This window comes from Numida meleagris, chromosome 11 (assembly GCF_002078875.1).
Source record: "Numida meleagris isolate 19003 breed g44 Domestic line chromosome 11, NumMel1.0, whole genome shotgun sequence".
NCBI classification, from domain to species: Eukaryota; Metazoa; Chordata; class Aves; order Galliformes; family Numididae; genus Numida; species Numida meleagris.
The window spans coordinates 19,278,767-19,294,282 of NC_034419.1; the positions used below are offsets into that span (position 1 = coordinate 19,278,767).

At 43.2% G+C, this 15,516-nt stretch overlaps 1 long non-coding RNA gene across 1 annotated transcript in view; it reads right to left on the minus strand.

Moving 5' to 3' along the window:
* LOC110405086 overlaps positions 1-14,431 on the minus strand; it is a 142,736-nt gene extending 128,305 nt beyond the window's left edge. The window contains exon 1 of the long non-coding RNA XR_002442677.1: positions 13,577-14,431. This is a non-coding gene — a long non-coding RNA (uncharacterized LOC110405086). The remainder of the gene's footprint in view (positions 1-13,576) is intronic.

Here is a 15,516-nt window from a genome sequence, read left to right on the forward strand (position 1 = left end):
GGAAGAATCTTTAGTAATTGAGGGGGAAAAGTTCACGTCAGTGACTCTTGCAACCATTTCCCATCACTGACCTGATGCTCCAGACACCAGAGGGCTGTTCCTAAGAAGTACAGCTACCACAGCCTCCTCATGTATCTGTGCAGCCACATGGATTCCCAGCTTCTCTGTCAAGTTGCTGGGTAACTTCTGCCAGATGGGAAGGAGATTCTTACAGCCTGGTGTTAGGTTTTGACAGGCTTGGTACAAACATCAGCCAGCTGGGACAGGAGGCTGGATGAAACGCCATGTGGCTATGTGTGGTTTCCCATCTCACATCCAAGAGTCCATCTAGGCAATGCCCCATACAGAGTAAGCCCTGTTTGGACCTCTCAAGTTAGAAAACATACCAAATCCACCTGTGAAAGCAGGAAAACAAGGTTTGAGTGGAAGAATTACATGAGGAAAATGAAAAGAGTGATTTTCCTGTGCACATCTACGACACTTTTGATGGCTTCCATGAACAAGTGTTCATAATACTGCAAGTCTGAGAAGAAATTTATTTTTAACTACCTGCAAATAAGGTCAGTTTCTCTCTTACGTGGCTTTTGACAGGCTGATAGTCACACTCAGCTTACATGGAAGCTATGGAATTACAGCTCATCTCTCACACCCCGTTTCTCAGAAGCCAGCCCAGCCACCCGGGAAGGGGCTTCCCCTCCTTCCAGAGCCTCCTGGCCTCTGGCACCAGGTTCCCCAGGTAAGCGAGCAGAGCCCATCCCCTCTGAGCACTCACAGCCCCTTGCTGTACACCAAGGCAGCCATCCCCCCCCCCTTTAGATGCACATGCAGACACCCAACAGTCACATCAAGGCTTTCATGTACCACTGTATCACTTGCAATTAATCCATTCATCACAAGCACACCTTGAGGCAGCAATTCCCAAAATTGTGTTTTGCTGCTCACGTTACTAACAGAGGAGTCCGCTTATGAAGTAAGAAATGTTCTTAAATAAGTGGATGTCCTTTGGTATTACACTTGACCTACCATGACTGTATTGGTCAAAAATGTACATTACTTTCAGATCAAAGCTCTAAAGCTACTGAACTTGTAAAAATACTACCAGCTCTGATATCTTAGATCATCTTGTTGCTTTTCCTGCCTAGCGCTGTCAGACATAAACCATGCTATATCTGGTCTGTAGTGTTAATAAATTATCATTGTTCTATGCCACCCTCTTCCAAACAATGCGTGTGTTCTGTATGGCAGAGACATAAAGAAGTCTCTAGGGCAGCAAGAGATCATTTTGATGTCTTTGAATATTATGGATGGGGCCCAGTGGGAGGCTTATTGCAGATAAGAGAAATAAGATGCCAGCCCAGCAATGGCACCCCTGAGATGGCCAGGTCTCAGCTGCTGCAGAAGGTAATGATGATGATGACAATACTGATGCTTGTCAGCTACAGTCTGAAGGCTTCTACAGTGTAACAACATGCCACCGGGACAAAGTAATGAGCTACAGAAGCCTATTATTCTTCAAGTGAAGTATGCAAACTGAGTTGAGCCTTTTACTGCCCATTATACAAAAACTTCACCAACCGCTTTGCTAAGTGCCTTTTGCTTCTGCTTCATTTAACAGGACATCCTGATAATTTTTCTTATTTTCCTAGGTTAGTAGATCTCCTCAATGGAGATGCAGCTTTAAGGAATTGCAGTCAACTGGAAACCAGAAGAACACCAAGTGTATTTTGAAATTAATTGCATGCTGCTGTTTTTGGTTTTTCTGTGTTTTTATTATTATTCACAGGGATCTTTAATAAGGTAGCTTCAGATTGTGCTTAATGCCAAAAAAAATTGCAATGTTTCTGTGAACTTCTCCCTTTCCAATCAAAAAGCACCTCACCATTTGGGAAATAACCAGGTTCCCACTCTCATTAAAAAAGTGCTGGGAGTTGGATTTCAGCTCGCCTCACTAATGGAAATGAAGTTACACCACCTGGGAGCACGAGCCACTAATCATAACATCTACATTAATTTTCTATAAATTCTGTTGAAGTTTTGTGGCAGAAAACCCAGACTTCTGGCAACCATTGAGTATTCCAGATGTACCGGCCCCTGCATACCAGCAAGAGAACAAGGTTCAGAGGAACTTGGAGCATGCGCTGCAGCCTCATCAAGGTGCAGACGATGCACACATAACCACAGCAGCTTCAGGAGAAAGCCAGGTGAGGAGCAGCCTAATGAATCTTGAAATCCATACTGAATTAATGAGCTCCCTTGCCCTTACAGAAATAGGACTCCCGAGTTGAAGCGTTTTCACAGAATGACAGAGTGTCAGGGATTGGGAGGGACCTCAAAAGATCATCTAGTCCAATCCCTCCTTTTCGAGGAGCCCAACACCAAAACAAAGAACTCAGAGTGCTAAAAACTGATTTTTATGGTTGGGTTGAAAGAGTCTTCCAGTGTCCCCCTACAACAAGTCAAAACCCTGCATCACACAGCCACTCTGGGCAACCCAAAGAACAAGGTCTGATTTCTGCTTAAAATATTTGTTTTGTTAAAGAAAACAGACCCTTGCTTTGCCTGCTGCTCACAGGCCATGCTTTCAGCAGGCTGGCTGTGCAGGGGAAGAGGATGCAATGAGCTGCCAGCATGCCAGCACCAGTGCTGCTAGCACAACTCCCAGCTGCAATGCTAGACGCAGTGTGACCTCAGCTGCCTAAAATTCAGAGCCTCACTCCTCTGTGACAGGGATGTCAGAGCAGGAAAAGAGAGAACAGTACAAACTCTTGTCCTACTGTCTACAAGACATTAGTCTGCTTTGAACTCTGAGCAAAACAGTTTCCCCAACTCAAGGACACGTGTGGTGACCACAGCCATGGGGCTCAAAGCTTCTGATGCACCCAGCCTTGGTGCAGGTGGAGACAGGTAAACGGGAGGCACTGAACCGATAAGCTTCAGTGTGAACAATGTTGGAAGTTTCAAAGCCAGAAAGCAGCTCTGGGGCAGGTTCAGCATTTTCATCTGAAGCTTTAGTCTGGCCTCGCTTCTGACTCATGGTCAGCACATTTAAAATTCAATTAGAAACAGAGATCAAACTGTAGGATAAGTGCAGGCATCCTCACAGCTGCAGTCTTCCGTTCGCGTTTCCCCAGCTAACATTCAGGCACTATGCAGTCAGACTACTCACATGGGTTTTAAATCTCGCAGGCTTTTGAAGGCTTCAGGTCAAACAGAACAATTGCAGTAGGCTCATAGTTTTGATGGTTTATAATTATCTGCCAGTGTTTCTCTTACAGATAATTTTATGAAATTCTCTTTTACAATTCAACAAATTACCACAACTTCCTTCATCCATTAACATCAGTGATACCCTGCTTGGCCCTGTGAGGATGTCCTCACAGACAGGGAAAAGCAGAGGAAATCAGAACCGTCCTCTTATCTTCTTAATGCATCCCAAAATCTCTCAGGCTCCTGCTACTTTCATCACTGCATTCCTAACTGCCTTGGTTCCAGGCCAAGAGAGCAATTAAGCACACGCTTCTACTTAAGACTGTATGAATAACCCAACTGAAATTAAACAAAACAACTAATCTAATCACTGTAAAAGCAGAGTTTTATCGTGTATGCAGCTACATTTCATCTCAGTGCAGAAAAACTCAACTTCATTTTCCGAGATCAAATTGCTGCCAATTTTTAAGAAGTCTGATATCCAAACCTGGGAATGAGCAGCAAAGGGTGATTTCTTCTGATTTCTATGGCAGCAAGTTTTATTTCTTTTAGACCCAAAGACTTGGGCTTTTCTCGTGGAAGACTTCTAACACGCACAGATACCGCAGTCTAAGGACAAGCACTAATGTGAGTGGGACTCTTTGTGTCAGTACAACATGGCCACAGCAATTCACTAGATGAAGCAACTATATTATGAAGATGCCAATTTTATTAGCTGTTTTGTGGCGGACACTATGATCTGAGGCTGGAAGATTTATACAGATGGTATATTTTATTAGACCATCCACTGGGTCTGGAGAAAACAGACAAGCTCTCAGACATACAAGCCATGAAGACATTTGTCCCCATCACAGCAGTCTGTGAAAATATATGACTGCTTACTATAGACCTCACTTCTCTGTCATTTTAGTCATTGCTAACCAAATCTCTTTCTTTAAATGACTCATGCTATTTCCTTTTGTTGTTGATCAGAAGAGCAGCTGCACATCCCAGCTGTAGAAGCTCAGGACAGAGGAGCACACCAGGCACTGAAATCCAGCCCTTGTGTGGGCACTGACTGCTCACACCAGCACCGCGGTCTCCAGCTGCATCACCACAAGTGGGGTGCTTGGCACAAGGCTGCTCTCCCTCCTGCAACTCCACACAGCTCAGCCTCTGCCACCAGGCGAATGTGCAAATATCCCTTTGATTTTGTAAGAGCTACACCTGAGTTCCTGACTACAATTCCTGAATTTCAGGTTTGTTCCTTCCCATGGGTATACTGCCAAGATAACTCCCCTTAGAACACAGTGCAACTACCTCTCCTCTGATGGGGGGATGTGTATGTTGCTCACATGTCAAAGGTTCACTTAGAAATACCCTGTGACCTTGGTGTAGATTTAATCTGTCATGATGCACTCAGTTTAGCTCCAGCCTTGCCTTTTTGCAGTCCTGTCCTAAAAAGTCAACCAGATATCTTTTCATTCACTTGCAACATATTGAGTGACCTTGGCAATAGTCTAATCTATCTTGGCAGATTCAAGATAGAGAAAACAAGCAATAGAGACAGACCTGCTGCTTTCTGCTATTGATCAGCGCCTTGAGTGAAAGCTCATTATGAGGAGAAGGGACGTGTCAGGTACAAGTTCTCTTACAGAGCAGAAGGCAGCGAGATGAACAAACTCAACCAAAAAAGAGCTCTTGTGCATTGCTTGCAGTGTGGGGAAGCATGGCCAAGGGGAGGAGAAAAAGGGCAAGGTGAGACAGAAGGAGCAGACAGCACTTCATTCCCAGTGAACTTGTGCAGTACAAACTCCCAATTAAATGAGCTTTGCTAAAAAACACAAAGCGTTTCTTGTCAAATAAATGAGGCTTTTCTGTCAAATTTTGAAACAAAAAGGCCAAATTCTAAGAAAATACAAGGAGTATTCATTTTGCCACACAAACTCACCTCGGATATCTAAGAACACAAGATTAGTCAAAAGAGCTCCAACTGTTTTACTGGCAGTAGAAAGTGTAGAAATGTATTGATGGGAGTATTTGAATAGAGCTGTGTTGAGATAGGTTTAAGAAGTGCACATCTAGCGACTGAGTGCATTCCCCCCAGCCTTAACAGCATCACCTGGGAATCTCACTGCACTGCTCAGCACTTCTGTCTTGTCCTCCAACTGCCTTCGTGCCCAGGCTGAGCAGTGACCATGCACTTCTCTGTATTTCGGGGGGGTGGGGAACATAAGTGCCTTACATTCAGCTGAGAGTTGTTTTTCTCCGGAGTGTCTGTATGATGCTGCACTTCAGTATTAGAAGCAAAACAGTGTTGATAACACACCAATGTTTCTTGTTGTTGCTGAGCAGTGCTGCACGCAGCCAAGCACACTCACTTTTTTGTACTGCCCTACCAATGTGGGGCACAATGATGACAAGGAAAACAAGATCTGACACGGAAGGATGCTACTGCTTCCATGTTCAGCACCAGTCCAAAATATAAGGGCAAGTGGGGAAGAATGAATAATGGAGTAGTTGAAAACAGCCATGAGTAGGCACACCTGGAGTGGGAAGTGACAGCACAGGGCAAATCTTATGCAGGAAATCTGGCTTCTTTAACATTTGAGTTTTAAAAATCTGCCCCTAGATCATTTTACTGAATCTGCATTGTTCACTTTACTGGATTTGTTAGGTCAAAAGACAGATAGTCTTCCTCCTGCCAATCATGTCAAAAAAGGCAAAAAACCTCGATAGAAATCAGGCCAAGCAAGACAAAAGAGGAAAATCATGTAGCAGAATTCTAGGGAGAAATATCTAGCAAGCAAGCAAGCAGTCATGTACTGTGTGTGCAGCTGATCCACCTGGTAAATGCCAGCTCCACTAAAGGTCACCGCTGCATTGATTGCTCAGCACTTCAGTGTAGGTGATTCTGGGCAGCGATTCTTTCCATGACAGATCGGACAGTCAAACAATTTAACATACTGATGAAGTGAGGGGAGAAAAAACAGTTTCTTATGAGTTGCAGCAAACCCTTCTCGACCAGCAAGCTGCCTTACTCGCTGCTCTGAGTAAACCACCAGGAGAATCTAGGAAAACACATCTCCAACTGTTCATCAATTCAGAGTTCTATAGAATAACACTGTCTTAAGCCAAAATAACCTGCCTCATAAGAATTCGGTGAACCCTCAGCAAAATTAATCTCACTCAGAGAGCATGTAAGCAAATGTTACTCCCTTGCTGGAGAAGCAGCATTGGGGCAGTTGTTTTAACAAGCCAGCTGTACATCGTTGTGTTAGCTCTGTTTCCTACCATTCAAGCAAAGCAGACTTATCACTGAATTAGCAACTTCATTTTCTTCTCTGTGATTACCGTTCTTTCTGTCATTTCACTCAATGAAACTGGAAACAAAGTTTCATTAAGATATGGCTGTAAAACAAGTGAACAGTTCCCTATTGTAAGCAAGGGCACATCTGTCAGGAAGGATTTTTCCGAAATCCTTCCTGAGCATTTCTTGCTCTGACAGGATATGTTCCTGCAGATCAGAATAAAGGTGCAGGCTTTGGGTTCCTCCCAGCACCCAAGAGGTGCAGCCCCACAGCTGACTAAGCCCAGGGAAGGAGAGGTCCTGCTGCAGAAGCACTGCCAGCGTTCTGCGTGCTTTTCCAAATAGGTTAGCGCAGTTAGATGCAGATTTTGTTGAAACGTTGCAGAAAAAGCAAGGTCACTTAGAATGAAGTGAAAATCAAGCAATGCTTTTCTAGCAGCATAATGACTAAAATCCAGGCAAACACAGAAATACTTAACAGTGCTTTAGGAAGTTACGTATTCATTATAAAGTTTTCCTCATAGCTTTTGAGGCTATACTTTTTTTTTTTTTTAAGTCTCCACAAGACTGTTGCTTAAGTGCTGAAGGTGCTTCTGCGAGAAGCAATTCTGATCCTATCCCACATTAAAAGGTGCACAAAGCATACAGGGGGCCGTAAAAACCTTTCCAAGCATTTAGTTGAGCTCTGAAGTCCTTTAATTGATAGCTGCATGGGGCTTTTAGCATCAGATGAATAAAAACTTGGCTTGGCTTTCAGAGAGCTCCCTGACACAGAGCAGCCAGTGGCCATCCACCAGCTCGTGTTAGTGAAAGCCCTCCCACGATGGCTGGGAGTGCAGCTCCCAGGGCCTGTTCTCAGCTGCGCCCACTGCCCAGATAAACCAAGCTCCATCTTGTCTAGGACTCCCCAGATCACTACTGCAGAATAACCTTAATTAATTCTCTTAATAATGTAGGAATTAATAATCTCATAATGTTTAATTCACAATGGCCAAGTTGCTTAAGGAGCTTCCATGACAAATTCAAGCATTTTTCTTTAATCATAGATGGCATATGTGGAATCCCAGAATACTTTCAGTAGAAAGTATCTTAAATTAACAGTTACTTTAAAGAAAGTTTAATTGTAAAAAAAAATGGAGAAAAAGATTGTTGCGCAGAAATATAAATCAGGTTGTGACTAAAATAATTTTCTTTTGAAGTGACATTTGTCAACTAAATGAATAAGTACTTTGACATTTGTAGAAAATGAAGCCGAAGCAGCTATATGCTACTGCTTAACATTATTTTTCCTTTATATAAAGAGAATCACAACTTGAGCATAAAAATTGCTCTCATTAGGCAGAGAATGTCAGGTCTCTGCTAAATTTACTGTAGCAATTCGGCATGAGAACAAGTATTGCCCTTTTGGCTTTCAGCACTTCAGCATCTTCCATTAAAGTGCTCGTTCAACATCCATGAAAACATTAGTATTATGTCACTACTTAAGCCAACAAAGGGGTACTTTATCCAAGTCACTGCTTGATGCTAAATTCCTCCTAGTACTGACACAGCTACCAAGACATAGTGCCAGCCTCGTAACCAGTCCAAAAAGCCTCAGCATGAGTGTGAACTTGGCGTGCCCTATGGAGAACAGATAACAGACAACATGAAGCACCGAAAGAGAGACTGATAGAAAGAGGGAATGCTAGATCACTAAGTATTCCAAAACAACATTAAAGAAAATACCGAATTCCTCATGTAACTGCACAAATTTCATTTCTGGAGGACAAAGTGAAATGACTCTTCAAAACCATCTACGAAATCTCAAATGTTTGCCTAAATGTTTAAACAACTTAGGAGCTCACACACAAACTAATGCCCATTTAGAGATAAAAAAAATCAAAGCAATATATTTTTCCAGATGCTCTACTAGATTGCTCAAGCTGCAGTGGGCACACGTACAAGAAACCACAATAAAAAAGACTGAACGTTCATGCAATACAGCATGAACAAAGCAAAACAGCCATTAATACTGTTCTTCCAAGAAAAATGGCTTACTAAATAGCTGGAAAGGACATCTGACATGCATCATCCCCTGTTTTCAAGAAATATAGCCATACATAAAACTGATACGATTACTTGCTAAATCTAATAAGTTTCTTTTTCTTTGATGGTTGTTTGCTCCTTAAAGTGCTTTAAATATGTAATAAAATTATAATGAAAAACATACATTTATTCTATGTGGCAGCTACTGCATATTCCATAAAAAAGTAATCTTATAATGTTTAATTTTACAGTGTTTCTTAAACCTACTTCTACTTATTCACTACATGCACAAAGTATCTGCAAAGGAATTTAATACTTCACATAACACTTTGCTTTACCCACACTAATGCCAAGTTTTCTCTTTGCAGTCATTGTCTCTTCTCTAAGCCTAGAAGAGGAGAAGTAAATGGATTTAGGGTTTTCAGTGAGTTTCATTAAAATGTAAAGTCCAAATATACACATTGTTTTTTCATGATTGCTTGAGGATCGTTGTGGGATTTTCTTGTCTGGGCATTTGTCTTCCATAGCATTTTAATATCCTTGAGAACCCTGAACTGAGCTTAACTCATTGTCACTAGCCATATCAGCACATCTGTTTTACATTAAGAAAATGCAAATTTGAGCACAGACAAACTTAAAGACCACTTCTCCAAACCCATTTGTCAGGAGAAGCAACAGCAAATAAAAGCTGTTGACAGGAGACCCTGTGCAATTCTTTAGGAAAAGATAGTCCAGAAAAGCCTCTGGGGGCAGTTTTCCTCATTTCCTCTTGCAGCTGAATTTACCACCAGAAATCATGCCTGTAGTCAACAGCCAAGCCACCTACAATTTTACAAATGGTCTTACATTACATGAATGCTTATTTGACATGCCTCACCATTCATTTAAAGCCCAGCAACCTTGCTTACAAAATCCTTCACGAGATCAATTCAAATAAGATGCCACAAGCACAGTTGCTTCCTGCACAGCAGAGCCCACCCCCACCACGCATCCCTTCAGGGCTGGCGGGTCCTGAGCCCAGGGCAGGACAGCAAGTTCCCAACTACAGGCTCACAATATTCTGTAACTCTTCAACTCCGCAGAGGTAGAACTGAGCAGGGCTTGAGATAAGAATCCAATGATAAAACATCTTTTTCCAGATGCCCTTTGCCAGAGCTGGTGATACCAGACCAACTGCAATGCGGTGGCAGGACAAAGCCCTCCAGTGAGGGTAATTTGGTGTCAAGGAAGAAGTACTCGTGCAGCAGATGGAATAGGAAAGTCTCTGAAACAACAGAAGATTCAACGTCAAAGCAGCTGAACGCAAGCAGCCTGTCGCTGGGAGCTGCACGTGCCCAGAGCTGGGCACAGCAGTTTTCTGTTTCTAAGTGAGAGGTGTGAACAGCCTTTATAATGTCAGTGTGACCTTCAGATGAGGTTTGGCTTAAACACCTGTAGGTTAATCCTTTCAGTCCTCCAATGTGTACATGGGAGGTGTTAATAAGGAGGGAGAAACAACACAAAACACCCTTTGGAATTGCAAAGAGCTCACGTACAGAAAAAGCAGGTGCACTCAGGGGTTGCGATTTGTGTTTCTCTCTAAAGCTGCCCACTTTCAGGACTGCTGGACTAAATTCATCCTTGATTCAACCAGAGGGCCAGCAAGCATGCTCTAACAGGACCAGGTGTTTCTGAAGCTGTGCTATGCCTCCTCCCCCAAAGCTCTGCACAGCACCTCACCTGTTCAGCTGCAGATCCACATTTCCAAGCCCATCGGTTACAGCTATGCTGTTTTACCACTGGAGCTGTATACAGTGCACTTCAACCATATTAAAGTCCATTATATTCTCTGTTGCCATAAAAATATCACTTTGTAATACACAAAGGCAGGGTGCTTTGCTGTTTACAACAGATGGTGAAACTAAATATGCTTTAAAATGGTTTAAATTGGAAAAAAAAACACTTCCCTGGCCATCAAACAATACATTTTCTCAGGTTAGTGTGCAGCCAAGCAGCAGCAGGGGAGTGCCACCTTTGCTGAGAGGCACCAGCTTCCCTTGAAGGGCTGCCCATCACTCCACAAAACCCAACCCCCCTTAGGTGCCTAGAAGGTACTTACACCAGTTTAAGTATTAACTTCAGTGTGGGATGGCTATGTTTTTTCTCATTTCAAGAAAAAGAGCCAAGCCTCTGGCTCAGATGGGTGCTTGGATCCAGATTCAGCAGCCTACTGACACACCTGAACCAGTTACTTAGTAAGTCTCACTGTGCTGCCTTTACCATGCATTTTTTCCTCTCATCTTTACCCTTAAAAATGAAATGAAAAAGCCATTTGCTCATCTGTGCAATATTGACACACCACATTCGCTCAGACAACAAGGATCAATAGCATACAAAACCCAAGAGACCTGCCAGGACATGGAAAAATATAATAAAGATCAAGGTAACAGCAGGTTTTAATTATGTGTAAGGAGAAAGTATGTTCTGTAAGGTCTTTGCAATTTGAGACTATAATCAAAATGTCATCAGCCTGCTTCTTGTATTTTCAATCTCTTAGGAAAATGACTAAAACTGGTATAACATTTTCAGATTAATTTTGATGCTTCTATCAGAAAGCCTGACATTTGGCTAATGTCAGACATCACCTACATTGTCATTTGATTTCCTTCTTCCCCCTTGGGTGTCACTTCACTAATGACCTAGAGGTGGTAATGAAATGCAACTAACAGATTAAGGACAAAACTTGGAAAACAAAGCAATATATGCTGTGACATGAACACACCACTGATCGAGATGTTGAGAACCTTAGGACATACAATACTGAAAACTAAGCGTAAATAACCTCTTCACTTGTTCATTTAGGTGATACTAGTTTACTTCAAGGTTTACCACCTGCAATGTGATGTACCACTGCTCTTCAGTCATAGCATAAGTCAGAACACTGCCTATACCCTTCTGTTTTTCCATGTTTATTCACACTTAGAGCTTCAGCTTGTTCCCAGCAGCACAGCTCACTGCTGTAACCCCTTCTCCCCATCCCCAGCCGCACTGTTACACATCTTTCCCTGCAGCCAGTATCCAAGACTTGCTACCATTCTTCCAGACAAGCTGCTGCTAACAGTGCCTTGACTAGTAACACTCCCAAGAAAGACTATTCCATGTATTTCAAGAGGCAGAAGTACTGCTTGCTGTAATATGAGATAGTCCATTAGAAGGAAAAGATTGCCTCTACTGAAAACAGAACCATTCCTAACTCCTTTTTATTGGTTTGTTTGCTTTTAAATTCACCAAGCTTCTTCAGATCAGTGAAGATTATTGTACAATAATTTGAAAAATATCTGGTTATCTTATAACAATAAGCTCTCCAGTATTTTCCAGTCACTTCTGCCTGGGGCCTTTCAAGCACTGGGAACCATACCTTATCTTAGATTCAGCTTGGGACTGAATTGTTTTTCATCAGAGTGTCTGTACACTGCTGTGCTTTGGTTTTAGGAAAAAAACAGTGTTGATAACACACCAACGTCTCTAGTTGTTGCTGAGCAGTGCTGCACAGAGCCAAGGACAATCCAGTTTTCTCTGTTCCTACTAGCTAAGGGCTATCCCAAGTTCCCCCTAATTTCAAATGCAGCCCAAATAAACCTCAGAGAAAGCTCAGTAATTAACCACTACAGAAGAAAGGAGGCATACAGTGGAAACAGAAGTTATGAAGCACACTGATTGTTTTGGCTTTTGTTGATATTGTTGCATTGTCTGCATGATGAAGTGGTTTGAAAAAGGCATGCCCAAAGGATGAAATGCACACCTACAAGATATACTCTCTAATGTTAGCCAGCGGTAGGGATTTTGAAGAGATGGTTGGCCAAGCATCACCCATGAAGTGCCTAGTATCCAGCCTTAATTGAGCATGCATTTCTTAGACTGAGCTCTCCAGAGGGTGATAGGATTTGTCTCTATTCCTTCTGTTACTGGATAACAAGAACTCACTTCTTACTTGGTCTTAAAATCCTAAATTAGGCTGAGATGACTTAAAGTGCACATACTGCTATTACCAGAAATCAGAACCTGTCGTCCACAGTTCTGAGAAAAGATGCAATGAATGACATCATTACATTTCCCCATTATGGCACTGATGTGCAGAGCTCACACCCAGCCCTACCACTTACACCAACAAGACAGAAACTACAGCTGAAACTTCCTTAGTTAAGCCACACTCCAATCTCCGGAACTGACTCAAAAATTGAGATGTTGTTATAGAACTCTGTGGCTGCAATAGCTGTTACTGTGATCATTGCAAAATGGTGAAGTGGCTTATCTTCTAACTTACAACTTGCAGATGCTGGGGTTCTCATTTCTCTGTATCTTAGATAACACATACTGACTGAAGGAAGCATGTCAACATATACAAGACCAAACACACCATGGAGAGACAAACCAAGCTCTGCCACCTCTTGCTTAACTACCTGCCCTTGAAAACTACATTTTGCTTCTAATTCAGGCCTCCTATTGGAGGCATATCTAGAGATCTACAGCAACCAAAAGTTGTTAGAGCACAGTGCATGCACCACTCTTACCACATTACTACTTCCCTGGTGAGGAAAAAAGGAAAAGCTTTTTAAAGAGCACATCAGAAATACTTGAACAAATAACTGAAGGCCAAGAGAAAGCAGAGGGCCATAGAAGTACCAGGAGACATCACTCACCAACCTCTGCAAAACACACCTTCTCTAATTAACTACATCGGTTGAACCAGGTTTTTTTTAGAAGATTAATTTGCCTCATGCAGGTGTAAGGCAGTAATATAAATCTGGCAGGGAAAGCAGCTACCACACAAAGCAGCAGGACTTAAAGCAAACAGAGCAGCAAAACAGGCCTCATGGTTTCACAGCCTGACTTTCAGTCTACTTCTCCAAGATTCTTTCTGCCCCTTTAAACTCTGCCAGACAGTTCCACCCACAAAAGGAGAAGAAATGAACAACACAGTGCAGGATTTTGTCACCACTGCAGCAGCAAATACAGCCGCCTCAAACCCAAGAAAAGTAGCAATCACAATCTGGCAATAAAAAAGGAATTACTTACCACTTTCTGAAGATCAGGACTCCTCAAACACTCCAGCAGAGATGGCCTCCAAGTAGAGATGTTTCCCTGGTGGTGGCCAGCCGTTAAATGAGGCTGGGGAGGGGGGAGCCAGGGCCTACCCATTCTAGTCACAAGGTAAACTACTTGCACCTGTGCTTGCAGGGCTGGCTACGCCCCATCACCAGGTGCTTAATCACTGTGTCAGGCTGTGACCTAGTGGTTTCCATACAAATACCGTTGCTGAAAAAACACAGCTTGGATAAATAGCTTGCTAGAACTACCACAGTTCTGTGCTACCTTCCAAGCAGGATAGCACAGTCCTCCAGTCCACAGGCCTCACCCAGGCTATGGCCCCGCAGGGCCCAGGCTGCAGGAGACCCTCAAAAAGGGCCACACTACTAGGTCAGCTGTCACTCTGTGCTGCCCACAGTGAGCTGGCACCCAAACGCTTCTCCACTGCTTTGGGATGGAGAAGAAACCTGGGTGGCTGACCCACAGGCCATCACACAGCCACCTTCAGCAGCAGGGCCTGCCAACTGCCTGCTGGCCATCACCACACACCTGCTCTGTTTCTCTACTTCCCCCCCCCATGTCCTCTGTGGGAGGGACAGCAAGGAGGGGCAGTGGGGCTGAGCCACTGTTTGTAGTCCTGCCCCAGCTTGCTGATCCTGAGGCAGCTCCCTGCTCCCCCAGGGCTTATGCCTGGTGTCTGCTACCACACAGTCCCTCACAACTCCCCCACAGCCCTGCCAGGTAGCAAGCCACAGTTGCAGGCAAACGCCCTCACTTGCTGGGTGCTCACAGTATGTCCATGGTGCAGGAGGTAATTGTTCAGCTTTGAGTGATGTGTGCGCACCTGTCAAAGGGTCAGCCAGGATGAGGGTAAGGCACAAAATTAATTTATTTTCCAGCATGTGGCATTGCCCGGACTGCGGTCAGCTTGTCAGGGTAGCAGACGTCTGAAGTGCATCGCTTAAAATAGCAGATATAAAATCCTGCCTCAACACGGGGCTGGATGTTAAAGAAAGCGGTTCAGACAGGCGTAGGCATCTGCAATGTGTTTAACTTTCAGGGAAATGACCCCTTCCATGACAGGTGTGTTTTGCTCCATAATGCAATATCTCACATTTAAGCTGTTTTCCTAAGACACAGCTAGCTTTTCTCTTTATTAAATATAGAACAAGACCTCATACTGTTACACAATCTTACCTTCAAAGACTTCATAAAAGTACTTTTGATTCTTTAGAAACACGAGGCACTGACAGTCAAAACAAAAAACCCTCTGTTTTACAGGGCTGACTGGAACACCTGATGCTGTCTACAGAGGAGCGCTCTGCTGCTCTGAGCCATCTTATCTGAGCAGCATTTGGAGAGTGGGGGATGACATGGCTCAGCCAGCTCACCAAAGTCAGTGTTATGAGCCCCAAGCTAAAAAAAACTTGAAACGAGTAGTTGTTGTAAATGTTGAATGCTTTTAAAAACGATGCTGCAAGAAATCTGATGTGCTAATGAATAATGCTCAATCTCTTTGCTCTTGCTCTGCAAAGAGTAAATTGAAGCTAAAATATCCAAGAGTACAGTAAGTAAGCAGGTTTTCATGTTTTAATCTTCTAATGTGCTAGCCATAATAGCATGGCAGATCTTTCTCACTGTGTAAGCCATAGCAAGTTATGACCGCATGGGAACTTGAGTCTGTTTTAGATCATCACTCCCTCATAGATGATTGTTTCCAGCAGGTCTGTGCCTCAGACATTACCGATTTAAGTGGAAGTATCAAAAAAGTGATGTTGTAATCTGGCAAGTTAGAACTAAGATCTCCAAAGTGCTGCTGCCAACGCGTCCCTAGCAGGCTGGGAAGTTTCTTTCTGCTGCTTGCTTCCATGCATGGGATGATTTGTCACTGTGGAGGCTCATTAAGCCTAATGTAAACACAGATCTTC